The sequence below is a fragment of the Notamacropus eugenii genome, chromosome 3 (genome assembly GCF_028372415.1).
Source record: "Notamacropus eugenii isolate mMacEug1 chromosome 3, mMacEug1.pri_v2, whole genome shotgun sequence".
NCBI classification, from domain to species: Eukaryota; Metazoa; Chordata; class Mammalia; order Diprotodontia; family Macropodidae; genus Notamacropus; species Notamacropus eugenii.
Window position 1 is genome coordinate 362837905 of NC_092874.1, and position 18823 is coordinate 362856727.

General features: G+C 37.0%; 1 protein-coding gene across 1 annotated transcript in view; it reads left to right on the plus strand.

Moving 5' to 3' along the window:
* The window catches only part of LOC140496935 (uncharacterized), a 325087-nt gene extending 306711 nt beyond the window's left edge, over window positions 1-18376 (plus strand). The window contains exon 14 of the transcript XR_011964454.1: window positions 16708-18376. The gene's annotated coding sequence lies outside the window, so the exon portion shown is untranslated. The remainder of the gene's footprint in view (window positions 1-16707) is intronic.
* The last annotated feature ends 447 nt before the right edge of the window (window positions 18377-18823 follow it).

Here is an 18823-nt window from a genome sequence, read left to right on the forward strand (position 1 = left end):
GGAGAGTCTGTTCAGAACTGTGCTGGTGTGTTCGTAGCTACCATAGACTCTGTGAATATTGCATTGTCACTATACTCTTCCATTGGGCTGCTTCAATTCTATGTCATGATGGGGTAATAAAGTCTACTAACATGACACTTTCAAGTATGTGTTGGAGCCAGCTCCAAACAACTCAGAAGAGCAGATTGTTAAATTTTCTGTGTCAGCATTTGCATCTAGGAAATTCTAAAATGCTACAAATCTGGGCTTGGTATATTGTTTTGGTGACTGTCTAGACTTAAGAAAGTAATGAACAAAATGTGCAGGTTAAACATAAAAGTATCTTCCTCTTTTTTTTTCCCTTCAGAGAGCTGGTTGTTAAATGTTTATCAGCTCACTTTACTGTATCTGGGTGAGAAAAGTAATTATACACACACCCTTTATCCTGGTTTTACCTGTTGCAAGCCATCTCCCAATTTGTTGCAAAAGCACACAGAAAGCTTAAGTTTTTTTTAATTTTGATGTCTAAATGAGAAACTAAATAATGATATTTGTCTCCAATATTTACTGGGACTAAACTTTCTGCTTCTGTACCATGTACACCTTTCCCCAAGGCCCCCAATCCTCTGTTGCTTAATATGAAACATGACTAGAAATTTGGAATTAATGGCATCCCAAAGAATTCAGCAAACAAATCTGTAAAGAGGCTAGTGTGAAACAGATGGGTGGGTATGTTGTGGTTGCTGAATGTTGATTTATAATTAGCAATTCATAAACATCAGAATACTGATGGTAGGAGGGTTATAAGGTCATTTTAAAGGTCTAGATGTCTATCCAAATAATTGAAATGATTTGAAACTCTAGCATTTGCTTTTTCTTAGCCCAGGATTACTGACTTTTTTATTTAATACGATGCTTGGACAAAAATCTCTAGGGAATAAGGGCAGGGCATATACTGGAGGGCCCAAGGGATTCAGAAACAGAGGGAAACATGATGAAAATGAATGCTGGATAATCTGTAATCACAGGAGTGTATACAGGAGGAGATAGCAAAATAAATAAAAATACATTATGACATAGGTAACATAACATTTTAAAATGAAGTCAATATGTGGTTGTTGGGGATCCCTATGTACCCACTTGTGGAACTGGTTTCTATTTGAGTTTGATACTAGTGTAGGCTCCTACTGTCTTTATTCTACAGGACTCTCTGTGAGAGGAGAAGCCAGGAGATCTGGGTCAAGGGCTGGTAGCAGGAACCCAGTAGAGTGTGTCTACAGGCTGGGTCATGGACAGATTGGTAGAAAAGTGAAATAAAGTCCAACTTTTCTTTAAAAAAATTTTTTTTTTAAAATGAATAGAAGAGAAAAGTAGGATAGGATGGAAGGGATGACGAATGATTTCACTTTACACTGGGAGGAATTCTGTCAAGGATATTATAAACTGTATGACACCTTTTTTCCTAGGTAAGTGGCAGCCATACTTACATGTTCTCCTCCCTTCCCATTCTATAGAGTCTTTTTAGTTTAAGAGATATGGCAAATGTGCACTCTATGTTATAGTATATAGCTCATTATAGCATATCAGATTTCTTTTTTCTCAGGTTTTCTTCCTAACGTTATATCTGGGGGTGGGGGCAGTCTATAATTTGGTCATGTCATAATAAGTCATATTATAGTAAAGTATCAACATATTATTTTCAGCAAGATGTGATTAGGAAAATAGATCATTATAAATAAATCAAGCATTCCCCTCAAAATAAGAAATATTTTTTAAAAATGTCCATCAATTTGCATTTGTGTTATTCCAACATTAGTTTGCAGAGAACTGAGTGTATTTGGAGTGAGATCAATAAAATAGATTAATATTTAACATGGTGGTATGGACAGAGAGTGAATATGCCAGTTTCCCAAAAAATATACTCTGCTACATGTATCAATCACCTAAATCCCCAAGATTTGATTTTGTTATAAAACATAAGATTATAAAATATGGAATTCAATATTTTAGAATGCAACTTGCTCTGGTTTCCTGCCAGGAGAAAGGTTATTCTAATGGAAAAAATATATTAAATGCAGTTTATCATCATCCCTGACAGAATTCCCCCAGTGTGAAGTGAAATCTTTAGTCATCCCTCCCTCCTAGTCTATTTTTCTCTTCTTTTTACTTTTTTAATGGAACCTCCCCTCTCCCTTAAAACATCTTTCCAAAGTTTTTGGGAAAAAAAATGGATAGGTCTGCCTGTCATCCTTACAAAATGGAGTTCCATAGAAAGAGTGGTAGGTTTGGAGACACAGAAGCTGAGTTCAAATTATAGCCCTAGCACGCACTATCTGGGCAAACTTGGGCAAGTTATTTGGCCTCTGTGCTGCCCAGTTCATCTGCGAAATGAGGAGATTGCTCAAAGGTCCCTTGTAGTTCTAAATCTATGTTCTTCGTGAAGGATCTGGAATTTCTTCAGTTTATGGAAATGTTTATATGGGAACACTCAGATAAATCCTAAGGAGTTGCCTGAGGTTCATAGATGTAGGGAAGCATTCATGGTGGGATCTTGGGGTTTGGGGTTGGTGTAAAGTACATACACTTGAAAATAGAATGTTTATTGATTTTCTCTTCTTTCATGAAGATCTTCTCTTGGCTCTACTCCAGTTTCTCTGGACATTCTCCATTATTCTGAAGCAGTCTTCTCCCCTGGAAGTTCTCCTCTCCTGACATTCTCACACTTTGCCAATTCTGGCCCTTCCTTTGATTAATTGACTCTTGTCCAAGTATCTCCATTTTAAGGAAAGTGCCCAGGCCAGCCTTGTCTTCATTGCTCTCCAGCATCCACTCCTGATTTTCTGGACTGTCTTCACCATGACCTTGGGCATATGGGAGCCTTCTCTCTATGTAGCTCCCTTTTTATTTTTTTAAAATTATTTTTCTCCATTGAGATGTGAGCTTTTTGAAGACAGGGATTGTTTTTCTCCTTGTATTTGTACTTCCAATGCTTATCCAGTGTATAATAAGTGCTTGTTAATTCATACATTCCTCTGACAGACAGTAGGTGATGCATCTGTAAATGGGGAAATGTTGCCAGTTGTCAGGACACTTCCCTACAGAGAATTCCTCACAAAAAAATATGACATCCCTCAAAGCAACCTAATACAATTACCTGTGGAACAAAGCTTACAGAAATAACATTTTTCTTCTCAGTAAATTTTTTTTTTAATCTAACAAGTTGGCATTTGAGAGTCTTAATAAAAAAAGGACAATATAAATATAGCCAAGGGAAATGCATGCTAACCTTTTGTCTAGTATGTAATATTTTATCTTCATCTGGCTGATGACCAGGAGGCCTGTTATCTGTCATGGAGTATGTTAGTATATTGTCAGTAATGTCCCTTGATTGCATACGGTTTGCTTGATGAAACAAAAAAATCTCTTAAGCTATATTGTGCTCAATTCTACCTACCAAGAGCAGGTTTTCACTAAAGTCATTTAATTAAAGTTGATTGGGATTGACAAAATTATCTTACACCAAAGTCTCTTGTTCTAGTGGTCCATGGTCTTGCTGTCAGCTCTCAGTTACTGAGATGGAACTGATAGTAAAATATCTGCTTGAGGAGATTTTCAGGAGAATCATCACCATCGTCATTGTCACCATTGTCGTCATCATCATCATCACCATAATTTGCAAAACATTTTTTATTATTGCCGTTTTGTGAGACAGGCAATATAACTGATTTTCATTTAATTGATGAAGAAAATTAGGATCCCAGAGTCAGATGATTTTGTCCATGGCCTGAAGCTAAAAAGCATAACAGCTGAAACTAAAACTCCTGACTAACTGTGGTGATTTTTACACCACAGCCCATGTTATGTACCCCTAACTAACAAGTCTTTTAAACTGGGAAAGAGTGAATATTTCCAGAATGTGGACTAGAGACCATCCTGGTACACTGAACAGGAATGAAAAAGACAAGAAAATGGGAGGGAAGAGTCAGGAAAACTGTGGTCAAGTCCTGCCTCTGATCCCTATTGACTGTGTACTGTTGGACAAGACAATGATCCAATTTACTGTCTCCCTCAGTGTAAAGCCCCGCAATCTGCTAACATGTGGAGGTCATTCAATACCAGTCATTTACCTCTACTGAGCAGGATACTTGAGATTCAGTTTTGCTTCTTTAAATCAAAATGAAGTTAAGACTTTTGATAGTGAGTCAGAGATTGGCTATGTCTTGTATCCTTTAAGTTAAAAAAGATTGTATTTTTTGCAAACTGAATATCTATACAACCAATTAAAATGATTTAGTAATTATTTACATTTAAATTAATTCATTTCAGCCAAAAAAAGTATTTTTTTTTTAGTCATTCCTTCTACATGTTCTCTGTACATTCATTCATTAATAAGAATATATTTGTTAAACATTTCTGTGGCCAGTGTGGAGCAACAGAGAGACAACTAGCAATGGAGTCAGGAAGATGTGGTTCTGGGATAAGCCTGTGTGACTCTGGGAAAGTCACTTAACCTCTTAGTGTCACAAACAACTCAATAAGACTAGAAGTTGCAGAGAAAGTTCCAGTATGCACTGGGATTGGAAGTTCCTAACTGGGACACCCTCACCAATGAAATCAAAGGTCGAAGAATAAAAAAAACAAAAACAAAAACTATGTTCTAGGCATGAGATATACAAATATAAAACAAAGTAGTCCCTACCTTCAAGGAGGTTATGTTCTACCGAGGAGGTATCATATGTATACAGAATACATAAAAAAGTATATACAAAATCCAGACAAAATATACACAAAATATTTTTTTTTTGTAGTAGCACTAGTAAGTAGGGGGAATCCAGAAGAAGACTTATATAGGAGGCTACACATGAACTAAGCCTTGAAGGCAGCTAAAGATTATAAGAGGCAAGGGGGAGGAGGAAATACTCTAAGCAAGGAGTGGGAGGAAAGCCTGTGGTGCTAGTGGATAATAATGCATAATGTTAAACCACTACTATATCACAAAAAAATTAAAGAGGAAAAAAAATCCCATATATAAACTCTACCTATCTGTCTGTCTGCTATAGCAATTCTTTCTGTGGTGGCAAAAATTGGAATGCCAGATAAGGATGCCCATCAACTAGGGAATGCATATGAATGTAATGTAATATGATTTTGCTAATGAAATAAATTTAAAAATGGATAATTTAAAAAAGATATGGAAAGACTTATATGAACTGATGCACAGTGAAGTAAACAGAAACAGGAAAACAATGTATAGTATGACATAAATATTATTGAAAAAATGAACCCTTCTGAAGACATGTACAAATGGACAAAGTATGAAACAATGCTGTGAAAACAAACAATGTTCAAAGCTTTAAGAATTCTGCTCCAATGACCATCCATGATTCTAGAGAACTGATTGTAAAATATGCTAGCCATCTTCTGACAAAGGGTGATAGATCGATGTGGAATAAAACATTTTTTTTAACATAACAAATGAGGCAATTTGATTTGCTTGGTTATTGATATTTGTTACAAGGGATTTCTTTTCTTTTTTCTTTTTTCAATGGGATGACTGGTGAGAGGGAGTGAAAATGGATTTCTGATAATTAAAAACATAAAATTAAATTAAAAAAAATCAATTAGGAGACTATTGTGATATTGCAGGTGAGAGGTGATAGGGTTCTGATCTAGTATGGGCATGTGGAAGGAGATAAATGGTTGGATTCAAGTAGACACAAGATTTGAAGAGTACCAAAATGATATCATTATGTTGGGGTCAATGTACAGTGTATCTGACTGTGGCTGATTAGACTAATACAAGCTTAGAAGGCTTTATTGGGCAAATAGTCTGTATGACCATTTGGGAGGAAGATGTCTTTAAATTTGCTTATCTCATGTTTTGAGCTACTGTAATTCTGCTTTGCTCATAATGCAGAGTACCTTCTATGATGTGGGCCTGCCATTTGGATGGCCCTATGCCAGTGTCTTTTGTGTCTCACAATCAATACAAAGTTCTTCAGACATCTTGAGAGTGTCCTGTATCTCTTCTGACCTCCATGTTAGTGCTTTGCCTTGTGTGAGCTCCTTGTAAAATATTCCTTTAAGAAAATGTGCATTTGGCATTCAAACAATGTGGCCAACCCAAATGCACTCTCTACAATACTTAGCAGTTCAACTAAGGTTTCAGAAATGGCTGTAGGCCAAGACTAACGCGGAGGGAGAGTTGGTGCGTGGATTTTTGCTTGCTGATGACTGTGCACTCAATGCAGCGTCTGAGGCTGAGATGAATCAATTCTCAACTGCTTCTGCTGATTTTGGGATTACAATTAACACTGAGAAAGCAGAGGTTCTTCACTAGCTAGCACCACATCATCCAAACGTGGAAGCACTTGTTCCAGTAAATGGAGAGATTTTGAATGCTATGGACAGGTTCGCTTAACCTTGGCAGTTTGCTGTTGTTATTTGTACTTTGTTCTGGAAGAGGACCATGACATTGGGAAGGTGATTTTGTGACTTGCAAGTAAATTGGATTTAAGTGAGGCAGGGCTGTGCAAAATCACCAGCCTCACTGTTTCCTCTAGAGTCATCTGACTCCAGTGGAAGCTGTAGATCAGGACCACTGGAGATGCATCCAGATGCAATGGGAGACCTTGACTGTTTTAAGCTAAGGTCTTTTCCAGGTATCAGTTTAACTGAGGCAACACCCATTTAGTGATTAAGGCTGAGTAATGGGGATGTACACCTAGATGATGAGACTGACATGTGTATTACCAGAGCTAGCTCAGTGTTTGAGAGGCTCATAAGGAAAGTGTGGAAGATAAGAGCAGCTGGACTGACTACCAAACTAAAGGTCTACAGAACCATTGTACTAGCCTCACTGTTACATGCCTGTGAAACCTGAATAGTCTGTACCAGTGCCATGCCAGAAAATCAAAAGGCTTCCATTTGAATTATCTTAGGAAGATTCTGAAGATTACCTGGCCAGATAAGGAGCTGGACATTGAGAATGGATAGATAGAAAGGGGAGAGAGAGAGAGATTAAAAAAATTCAGAGGACTTAGAATTCAAACATGATATGTGTGGGTTCTGCAATTGATCTCATTAATGCTAATTTGTTCATTGCACTGAAAACAGATGCTCTTCATTTCCCATTCAGTCATCAAAGGATATCACACACTTATTATGCATTGACCATTTTAATTTCAGAGGTAATAATTAATCTCCATTTGGATTTATGATCTACGGTCATATATTATAACTTGTTTTCCAATTAGGTATAAATATAATAAAGATTTTAAAGAATAATTGAGAAATGTACTTTTTCAGGAGACAATATCTAATTGACTTTAATTATCATTTTAAAACCTATTATAAAATTAATCCTTGAAGTACTTCACTACATTTTATATTGCTATTCAAATTTTTACATTTCCTTCCTTCCTCCCTCAACTCTTCCTCCCTCCTTCTCAGGAGAATAGGATCTCTTCATCCTTAAATTTCTCATAACAATTTTCCTGGAATGCTCCTTTGTGCTAATTTTTATCTTGCTTGGATTAGTGATTTATTTTATTTTCCTGACTCTGCCTTCCTCTTTTCCCAACCTCCTCCTTTCAAAATGTGTTGTACCTGTTTCTGAATCGTTATCTGGCATAGTACCTTACAATATAGCACAAGTTTAATAAATTTTTATTGAATTGAATATATTGGGTTAATCATTGAAAAATTAAGAATGCAAAATTACTGAATCATCTGAAACCAGATTTTATAATGTTAAAAAGTTGGTAGTAATAGAATAAATATTTGTATATTGATACAAATATGTATACAGCATATGTAATGAGTATATTGTGTGTGATAGGGTTATCTTTTTGTGGGGAAGTTATGGTAAAACCAAGTAACATCTATATATAACATATAGTCCACATATGAACATATAGTAAAAAAAAAATTGAAAATTGGATAAAGTGATAAATATGACAGACTCACAAATTTAGAGGTAGAAGGCTTCTAGAAGCCGTATAGCCCTCACTCCTTCTTATCTTACAGATGAGGAAACTTAGGTCCTGAATGATTTGCCCAAAAGAAGTAGCTAAGGGTAGGATTCAAATTCAGATCCTCTGACTTCAGATCTAGCTTTCTAACCCCCACAGGTTCTTCATAGAGCAAAGAAATTAGAAAGAGCAAATGAATAATAACATGAGAAACAGGGAAATGGGGTATCATGAAATTAGCTGAAATTGAACTGATGTAAAAAGATAGAAATGAAGGGGGAATACCACTTACAGATCTCAAACTATATTAGAAAACAGCAGTCATCAAAATCCCTTTGTGTTGCTTAAAATGGAGAAGTAGACAAGGGAGAGACAAACAATGAGACTCAATAACTCAGTGTTTGATAAACTTGAAAGTATGTTACTTAGGAAAAAAACTCACTATTTCATAAGAAGTACTAGCAAAATTAGAAAGCAGTCTGGTATGCCCCATATTCCACAATAAATTCAAAATGGACACATAACCTGACTATTAAAGATTGTGCCATAAAAGTCTTTGAAGAGAAGTGGATCATATACTTTTCATAGTTTTGGGTAGGAAATTATTTTTAAACAAACAAGGCATAGCAATTATAAGAGATAAAACAACTAATTTTAGTTACATGAAAGTGGAAAAAAACCTTCTACACTAATAACATAATAAACTGAATGCATCTAAAATAAGGGAAGCAATTGATTGTGAAAAAAATATTTGGCTCAGATTTCTCAAATAAGGGTTTGCTATCCAAAGTATAAAGATAGCTAATGGAAATATATGTGACTAAAATCTATTCTGAATAGATAGGAACTAACAGTCTTTAAGAAAAGAATTGCAAACTATTAACAACCACATGAAAAGAATGCTCCAGATCACTAATAAGATAAGTGCAAATCAAGATGATCCTGAAGTTTCCTCTCACTCCTGGAAAATTGATAAACATGACAAAATACGAGAGTAGTCAATTTTGAAAGAATTGTGGAAAGATAATATATTGTTGGTAAAGTTGTGTATTGCTGCAACAGTTATAGAAAGTAATTTGGAATTATGCAAATAAAATGGCTAAGATGTCTATTTGCTTTAACCCAAATATTCTACTGGAGGCATAGTCAGAGGATATCATTGATAAAAAGAAAGTCCCCACGAACTCCAAAATATTTATAATAGCACTTTTTATGGCAGCAAAGAACTGAAAAGAAAAATAGATGCCCACTGATTCCCTGCCTGGCTAAAGAAGTTGTAGTATAGAATATAACACAATGGAATATTACTGTGTCATAGGAAATGAAAAATATGAAGAATATAGAGAATCATGGAATGATTTATGTGAATTGATGCAAAATGAAGTAAGCAGAACCAAGAAGACAATATGTACAAGGCTTACAACAATATCAATGGAAATAATAATTACAAAATGAAAAGAAACGTTGAAGAATTATAAAGAACAAGCATAGTACCTAAAACCATGTCTTCATTCTCGACAAATACTTGTTTTTGCTTCAGTTTCTCATCTGGAGAAAGAAATGGCAAACCACTCCAGTATCTTTGTCAAGAAAACCCCAAATGGGGTCATGAAGAGTCAGACACGACCGAAAAGACTGGACAGCCACAGTCACCAGGATGAGTTTGAACAAGAGCTATTTTTCTGGGCCTCAATTTCCTTAGCTTTAAAATGAACAGGTTGAAATGAAAAAGGATGATCTAAAGTCCCATTCAGATCTAAATCTGTGTCCCTGTAATCTTATCACCTAGAAGAGGAAAAAAGAAGAGTGAATTCAATCATTCAACGAACATTGTATGCAAAGCAACAAACATTAAGCATCTAATCAAGGTTCTGTAGAGAATGAAGATATTTTGAATAACTGGAAAAATTATAAATCTTACTTATATGAAGAGATTGATATATCGACTATATATTTACCATTACCTCTTCTACTATGTGATTTTTTTGATGTTTATTTATTTTTAGTTTTCAACATTCATTTTCACAAAATTTTGAGTTTCAAATTTTTTCCCCATCTCTCCACTCTGTTACCCCAAAACACTGAGCATTTTGATTACCCCTTCCACCAATCTGCCCTCCCTTCTAACACCCCTCCCTTCATTTATCGCCATCTTCTCTCTTATCTTGCAGGGCATGATAAATTTCTATACCCCATTACCTGTAATTTTTATTTCCCAGTTGTATGCAAAAACAATTCTCCACATTTGTTCCTAAAACTTTGAGTTCTAACTTCTCTTCCAACCTCCTTCCCCACCCATCCCCAACGAGAAGGCAAGCAATTTGATGTGGGCTATATAAATGTAGTTTTGCAAATGACTTTCATAATAGTCATGTTGTGTAAGACTATATTTCCCTCCATCCTATCCTCCCCGCCATTTCTCCTATTCTCTCTTTTGACCTTGTCCCTCCCCAAGAATGTTTGCTTCCAATTCCTCCCTCCTCCCATTTGCACTCCCTTCCATTTCCTTCTCCCCTGCTTATCTCCTTCTCCCCCACTTTCCTGTAGTGTAAGATAGGTTTTCATACCAAATTGAGTGTGCAATGTTATTCCTTCCTTGAGTCAAATGTAATGAGAATAAGCTTCATTTTTTCCTTCTCACCTCCCCCCTTTTCTCCTCCATTGAAAATGCTTTTTCTTGCCTCTTTTATGAGAGATAATTTGTCCCATTCCACTTCTCCCTTTCTCTTCCCAATACATTCCTCTCTCACACCTTAATTTTATTTTTGTAGATATGATCCCTCCCTATTGAACTTACCCTGTGCTCGCGCATTTCCCCCCCTCTCTCTATGTAATATATACACGTGTGTGTGTGTGTGTGTATGTATGTATGTATAATCCCTCCCAGTACCCAAATACTGAGAAAAGTTTCAAGAGTTACAAATATTGTCTTTCCATGTAGGAATGCAAATAGTTCAACTTTAGTAAGTCCCTTATGATTTCTTTTTCCTGTTTACCTTTTCATGCTGCTCTTGATTCTTGTGTTTGAAAGTCAAATTTTCTCTTCGACTCTGGTCTTTTCATCAAGAATGCTTTTGAAAGTCCTCTATTTCATTGAATGACCATTTTTCCCTTGAAGTATATTATACTCAGTTTTTCTGGGTATTTGGCTTTAATCCTAGTTCCTTTGACATCTGCAGTATCATACTCCATACCCTTTGATCCCTTAATGTAGAAGATGCTAGATCTTGTATTATCCTGATTGTATCTCCACAATACTTGAATTGTTTCTTTCTAGCTGCTTGCAGTATTTTCTCCTTGACCTGATAACTCTGGAATTTGGCTACAATATTCCTAGGAGTTTCTCATTTTGGGTCTCTTTAGGTGATTGGTGGATTCTTTTAATGTTTATTTTGCCCTCTGGTTCTAGAATATCAGGGCAGTTTTCCTTGATAATTTCATGAAAGATAATGTCTGGGCTCTTTTTTTGATCATGGCTTTCAGGTAGTCCCATAATTTTTAAATTGTCTCTCCTGGATCTATTTTCCAAGTCAATTGCTTTTCCAGTGAGATATTTCACATTGTTTTCTATGTTTTCATTCTTTTGGTTTTGTTTTGCAATTTTTTAGTTACTCATAAAGTCATTAGCTTCCATCTGGCCCATTCTAATTTTTAAAGAACTATTTTCTTCAGTGAGTTTTTGAACCTCCTTTTCCATTTGGATAATTCTTCTTTTTAAAGCAGTATTCTCCTCATTGGCTTTTTGGACCTCTTTTGCCAATTGAGTTAGTGTATTTTTAAAGGTATTACTTTCTTCAGCATTTTCCTGGGTCTCTTTTTAGCAAACTGTTGACTCATTTTTCATGATTTTCTTGCATCTCTCTCATTTCTCTTCCCAATTTTTCCTTCTCCTCTCTTACTTGATTTTCAGAATCCTTTTTGAGCTCTTCCATGGCCTGAGACCATTGATTATTTATTCTGGAGGCTTTGGATGCAGAAGCCTTGACTTCCTCTGATCCCATGCATTGTTTTTCCTCATCTGAAAGGATGGAGGTATTAATACCTGGTCACCAAGAAAGTAACCTTTTATAATCTTATTTTTTCCCCTTTTTTGGGCATTTTCCCAACCACTTACTTGACTTTTGAGTCCTTTATCAAGAGGAAGGTGTACTCTGGGGACCTGTAACTTCTCAGTTCCTCCAAGGTGGCACAATCAAGGGAGAGAAATTTACTTCTGGGAGCAACCAAAAACTTTTCTGCCCAGGATATGCAAGTAGAATTCCCTTTCCACAACTGCCTCCAGCTCTGCCATGCCCATACTCCTCCTCACTTCTGGGCTGGGCTCTCAGTTGAGATTCAGATCAGCTGCTCAATTCTCCCAGGGGCTTTAGGTGGAGGGCAAGGCTGTCACTCAGGGCTGAGACCCAGATCAGTGGTTCAATTCCCCCAAGGGCTTTAGGTGGAGGGTTTTACAAATGGTCACTGCTCCCATGGCCACCTGGGGCCAGGATTAGGGGAGGACCCTGCTCCCTTGTCACTGAGATGAAAAAGCTTTTTCACTGACTTTTGAAGCTGCCTTTGGTGTTTGTGGGTTGAGGAATCTGAGAACTGCTGCTGCTGCTGCTGCTGCTGCTGCTTGGAATTCCACCTCCAAGGTCTGTTCTGGTCCTGTTCCTCCCAGTACCACTCAACCAAGGCTCCATACCCCATGTGATAGACCTTTCCTGTAGTTCCTCCAGGCTACCTTGGGCCAGAAATCTCTTTCACTCTGTTGTTCTGTGGCTTCTGCTGTTCTAGAATTTGAGAGTCATTTTTTATAGGCATTTTATGGGCTGTGGGGGAAGAGCTAGAGTATGTGCATCTTTCTACTCTGCCCTCTACTATGTGATCTTAACCAGTATAATAGTGGTCTAAAGCAGACCTGCACAAGCTGAGGCCCACCAAAGGATTTTGGGTGGCCCATGAAAAATGTAGAGGAAAACAGTTCCTGTTTCCTGCAGTTTTCACCAGCCTCCTGAAATGCTTTGGTGGGCCATAGATTGTGCAAACCTGGTCTAAAGTTCCTTTTGTGGAAGAAGTCCTTTAGTCCCAGGCAGCACATGGCTACTCCATTTGTCTGCCCCTATCCACAAGTAATCACAAGAGTGTGAGACTGTGGGAGAGAACAGTCTGATGACCTGGTCTGATACACCGAATACCTGATCAACTGATACTCCATGGATTCTGACAAATTCACACCTCCTACTCTCTTAATTCTTGTGATTCAGTTATCATCTGTTCAGATGAAATCCTCTTTCTCTGCTACCTCTCCCTAACTGCTCATCCTGATGTAGCCCCAGGATATTATTATCAGTTTCCACTTCATTTTAGATTTTTTTCATCCCACACTATATTCAATTTTTTTTCTAACAAAAAAATGCCTACCCACCCACTCCAGTGTTGGTTGCCTCTCTGAATTGGGCCCGGAGGAAGAGCCATCAAACTCACTACTACTCATTCATGCAGTTTGGCATAATAGATATAGCACTGACCTTGGAGACAGGAAGGTCTGACCTCAAATCCTGCCTCAGATGTCTAGCAGCTGTGTGACTATGGGCAAATCATTTAACCTTTCTTATCCTCAGTCCTTCATATGTACAATGAGAATAATAACAACATCCACCTCCCAGGGTTGTTGTGAAGATCAGATGAGATAAATATAGAAAGTACCTTGCAAATCTTGAGGTGCTATAGCTAATAGGAGTATTGACATTCTCAGATTTTCCCTCTGCTACCATTAATTCCCAATATTTATTCCACCTATTAATATTACCTGTTTCAGATTCTTATTGTTGCTACCTTCCAACCCTCAGATCAACTTTTATGACTCATTTGATCTCTATTTCTACTCTGCCTTTACTCCATCCTGTTTCTCCCCCATCCCACTTCCCCTGCCAACGATGTCTACAGTGATTACATTGTGAACATCAACACCACAAACTGCCCCACTTCTGTGATCTTGAATTCTGAAATTACTTTCTCTTATAATTATCTCTATCTTCTCATTTTCTCCACCACTTTACTTCTCCAAAACCTATTCTTGTCCTCTCAGTCACGCTGAGATTTTCTATGTTTCCCTGTTCCCAGGTCACTTCTAATCTGGTCTCCCCTCAATTCACAGTCTTGGCTCTGTACTTAAACATTTTAAACATTCATTTTTCTTTATTTCCACTGTCTTAACCATTGTTCTGTCATTAATTCCTTGCAAATATTTAACTGGGGGTCACCCTTTTCTCCTACTCCTGAGCTGCTGAACACTGATGTTCAGAAAACTGTGCTAACCAAATCTCCTGTAAGTTCACATTTAGCTTTAACTTGGCCCTCACATTGTGAGTCATCTTTTCATTCTTTTCTAATGTTGTCTGTCAAACTACTGCCACAGCAAGCGTCCTAAACTTTCTTCTCTGCTTGCAAGCACCAAAACACCAAGCTCTACTCCATATCAACAGATAACCTAGCTCCCTACTTTACTGGAAAAATGAAAACCCTCCATGACAAGCTTCCTCATCTCCCCTATTCACACATTTTATTTGTTAGACCAAAGTTCACCCTTAAACTTTAACTTTTCCAGAAATAAAGTGTTTCCCATGCACAATCTTAGATTATATAAGATCCCAAAGTAACAGACTGTTGAATAAAGATCTCTCAGAAGTTCTATATGAGCATCAAGTTCAATCAAGGCATGAAACAGTACTGAGCAGAATTATCTGCCAGCATCATGGTGAAAGTCCTACGTAAGATGTTCTTGTTGGTAGATGATGTGATAATTCTGGAATGCTTTAAGGTATCCTCAGTGACACCCTAAGCCAGTCATATTGAAGGAGAAATAATGAGGGCTAAATCATGTGGATCAAGAATAAATATTGTACAGATTTTTCCAGATAATTTGATAGGAACCTGATTGAGTGAGTCCAACAGCATATGAATCTTTAAGAGAGTCAGTACGTAGGCAGTGAGGTGAGGCCTGAAGTGAAGAGCAGGAAAGCACAGGCTAGATCATAGTGGGGAAGTTAGTGCACTGGAATGCACTGGCCTTCCATGTCCCCACTTAATTATGGATACAAAAGCATGTTAAAAAACACAAATAATATTGACTTGATTCTACATATCTGTGAATCATGAGACACAGATTCTGGAAGGAATGCAATTTCATGTGATTGAAAGGGCAATGAGAAGATGATGGTAAAAAATAGACTGATGCATGTTGCCCATGATGGCACATACACATAAGAGTGATATAAAATATGGTTTATCATCGTGTTTGAGTTGGAAAAGCTGTTTGTGTAGTGAATGTGAGAGACAACAGATGGATTTCCCAAATGCTACACAATATACACAAAGTATTCAAAGAGCTAGAGGAAGAGAGGCTTCTGTGTGTTGGGAGAGATTCCCTAGGGAAGATTTGCAGAAAAATATGGATAATAATCACACAGAATGAGAAGGCATAAGTTATACTTTACTCTGTTTCCATACTAATGAGATCCTTTGTAACACAAGCATTTATGTAAGGAGATCAACAATTCTTGTGCCTGTAAAAAATCGGGAGCAGAACAACTCTACTCTGCCCTTCTAACCTTGGTAAATAAAGCTCCTAGAGTGATTTGTTTGAACCCTGGCTGATAACCAAGGGCATTATGGAATTTGAAATGAAGGTTCCATGAGTTCCCTGAGCATTTACTATGAACTCAGAGAGTGACACTTAAGACTTAGAACTTAAATATGTTCAAAAGGTACACAGCTTCCGACTGAAAACCTCTGATGGTTATCTGTGTGTGGTTGTGAGTCTTATTCCCAAAAGAATTGAAATAGCCCCTGGAGTTTATGGTATAAAAGATATGAGACCATTTCTTTCTGGGGAAGGATCCTCAGAAGTGCAACTAGGTGGTGTGGTGGGTAAAGTGTTGTGCTCAGAGCAAATGAAGATGAGTCTTCCTGACTTCTAATCTAGCCTCAGATACCTACTAGCTATGTGACCCTGGGTAAGTCATTTAATCTCTGTCTCAGTTTCCTCATCTATAAAATGAGCTGGAAAAGGAAATGGCAAACTACTCCAGTGTCTTTGCCGAGAAAACTCCAAATGGGGTCAGGAAAACTGAACATCAGAGCTGCTGCAATGAAATAGAAGGCCAACAGAGTGCCCTGCAGACTCAGTAGAGAGGAAGTCAATTAAAGACTAGCAGAAGGCAATAGCAGAGGAAGGCAGAAGACCAGCAAAAGGCAGGCAGCAGAGGCATGAACTGATTATGGCCCTAAAGAGGACCAGGAGCTTGCATTCCAACAGAGAGAGCAGAAGGACTGGCCATAGAGAGGGCTTTGGATCCAAATTTTGCTTATGCATGTGTCCACACAGGTTCCTAGGCTGGGTCTATTCTCTACATATTTTCACTGTCTTATGGTGTGGGGAATGTGTGAGGGCATTTACCCTTATTTCAATGAGAGCATTTTCCTTCTTGTTTGTCTTGTATGCTGTTTCACTAAGTGCCTTTTGCTCTGCAGTAACATTTATTCTGGTTGAAGAGTAAAGAGAAATGTCACTGGGGGCTGAGGAGCTATGGTTTTGAATACTTGCTGATCCACAGTGTTCTTTGCATGTGGGACAGATTTCAGGCAATCCACTTTTGAGGGGAGACTGAGCTAAACTGAAATCTTCTCAAATGCGATATTCTTAGAAACATGTCTTCACAGAACTATACTGTGTCCCCATCCCCTTCTTTTTTTTCCTCCAAATCTCATCTAGGATATTGTGTTCACTTCTGGGCACCAAAGTTCAAGAAAGATTGAAAAGTGAGTGACCAGGAGAAGGCAACAGAGAAGGCGAAGGGCTTTGAGTCTATGTCAGATGACTGGTTGGAGAAGCTGGTGAAGCTTAGCCTGGGACAAGAGAAGACTCGGGGTCATGAGAGTTACCTTCAAGGATCTGAAAGGTTGTCATGGAAAGGAAGAATTAGGTTTTGTTCTCTTTGGCCCCAGAAGGCAGAATCAGGAGTGATGGATGAAGGTGGCAAAGATACAAATTGTCAGGCAAATTTTCCTGACAATTAGAACTATCCAAAAGTGGAATAACCTTTCTTGAGAAGTGGTGGATTCCTCCCTTGGAAAAAGCTCATAAATAGAAGTATGTATAAAATAATTTTACAGATACATACACATGTATATATACACATATGCATGCACATATGTATATATGCACACACAAATACACACATGTGCACATATATTTATACATATATACACATGTGTATATATTACATATGTGTGTAACATATTACACACACATACGTGTGTGTGTCCCTATTTGTGTCTAATTGTAGCAAACTCAAGAGCAAGGGAGCAGTGAGGAAGGAAGAAAAAATTACATAATCATTTTGTTGTATATTTGAAAGGAATAGCAAATTGTGCATAGTAGCTTTGCAGTTTCATGTACAATCATCCTTTTTTTTATTGTACTATGTTATAGAAACTCTTGTTTTAGTCCACAATTTAAAAAATAAAATTTGAAAAAAAGAAAGTGTGGTCAAAACCATGTGGACTATGTTATAATATGAATTACTTTCACGTATGGGTTGGATAGATGTCTGCTGAGATCCCTGCCAATTCTGTGATTCTGTGACATGCCCTATGTGGATTTTTTTCTCGATTTCTCAGATTTCAAAAAGCATGCTTGCACCATTTTGCACACAGTAGATGCTTTTTAAATATTTGAATTGAATTGAGCCTCAATACTTCTCACCTTCTCATTTTGAATTCTGTGGCTTCTATGTTTTTGTGATCAGCTCAGTTTAATTGTGGGGTTAGAGTAAGAAGCCACACCAATAATCCCACCTTGAATAAGTAAAGTGTTTATAGAGTAATGAGATCCGTTTTTTACAGCATTGTGTTAAGTTCTGAAAAACCTTTCATTTTGCTGATGTCAGAAACAAAAGGAATAAAGCCAGGTGGAAAAGTCAGGATTCTTTTCCTTTCTTTTCCTTTTTCTTAAGTCCAATAAATTCAAAGGGCCTAGATTTTTTTTTTGCATCGGGAAACAGCTCTGCCCAACTACCACATTTCACTTTATAGTAAGAAATTCTTTACGTGTAATATCTCTGTTAAATTGGCTTATACTGCTTTAAGTTGTAATGAATTTCCATAGATAGTTTATCTTAGCTATATATTATTCTGTTGTGTGCTGAAACATTTAAGGACACTCAAGACCTTATACATTTATAAATTAAAACTCTGTTACTAGGATGCAAATAATATGAAAGTCAATAAATCTTCATCCAAGTGCTGGTTCAAAGTGACAAGGGATGCAGCTGTTTTATATATTTATATTTATATATATAAAATATATTATATATATTATATGTATATTGTATGTATATTTATTTTGGGAATTCAGTAAATTTTTTTGTGGCTTTTGTATTTACTATATCTTTTATTTTTCTTCATGGGACTCTCATTTGGATCATTATTTTTCTGAGCTATGGTTTATTTTTTTCTAGAGGAAGAAATAACCACACAATTGGCTTAATAACAAAAACACACCACACTTGAGGAAAATGGGGATAGGTCTCCTTTGTAAGTGAGATTTATTTCACGTCTTTAGAAATACTATCTCATAGATATCCAAGTTAGAAGGTATTAGATACATCAAACTAAGTGGAAAAATGTGTTCTCCACAGGTAAAAAACTGGTAAGAAAAACTACTTGAGAGAAGCAAAGCATCTGGTTTATTTCCTCTAGAAACTAAAGAGAGTCATTGTTAGTGTTCAATAACCACAAGCAAGTAAAAAAAAATCTGGAGTTAATAAAAGGCAAAATTACATGCAAATAGGCAACGTATAAAGGTCATATTCAATATACCATCCAGT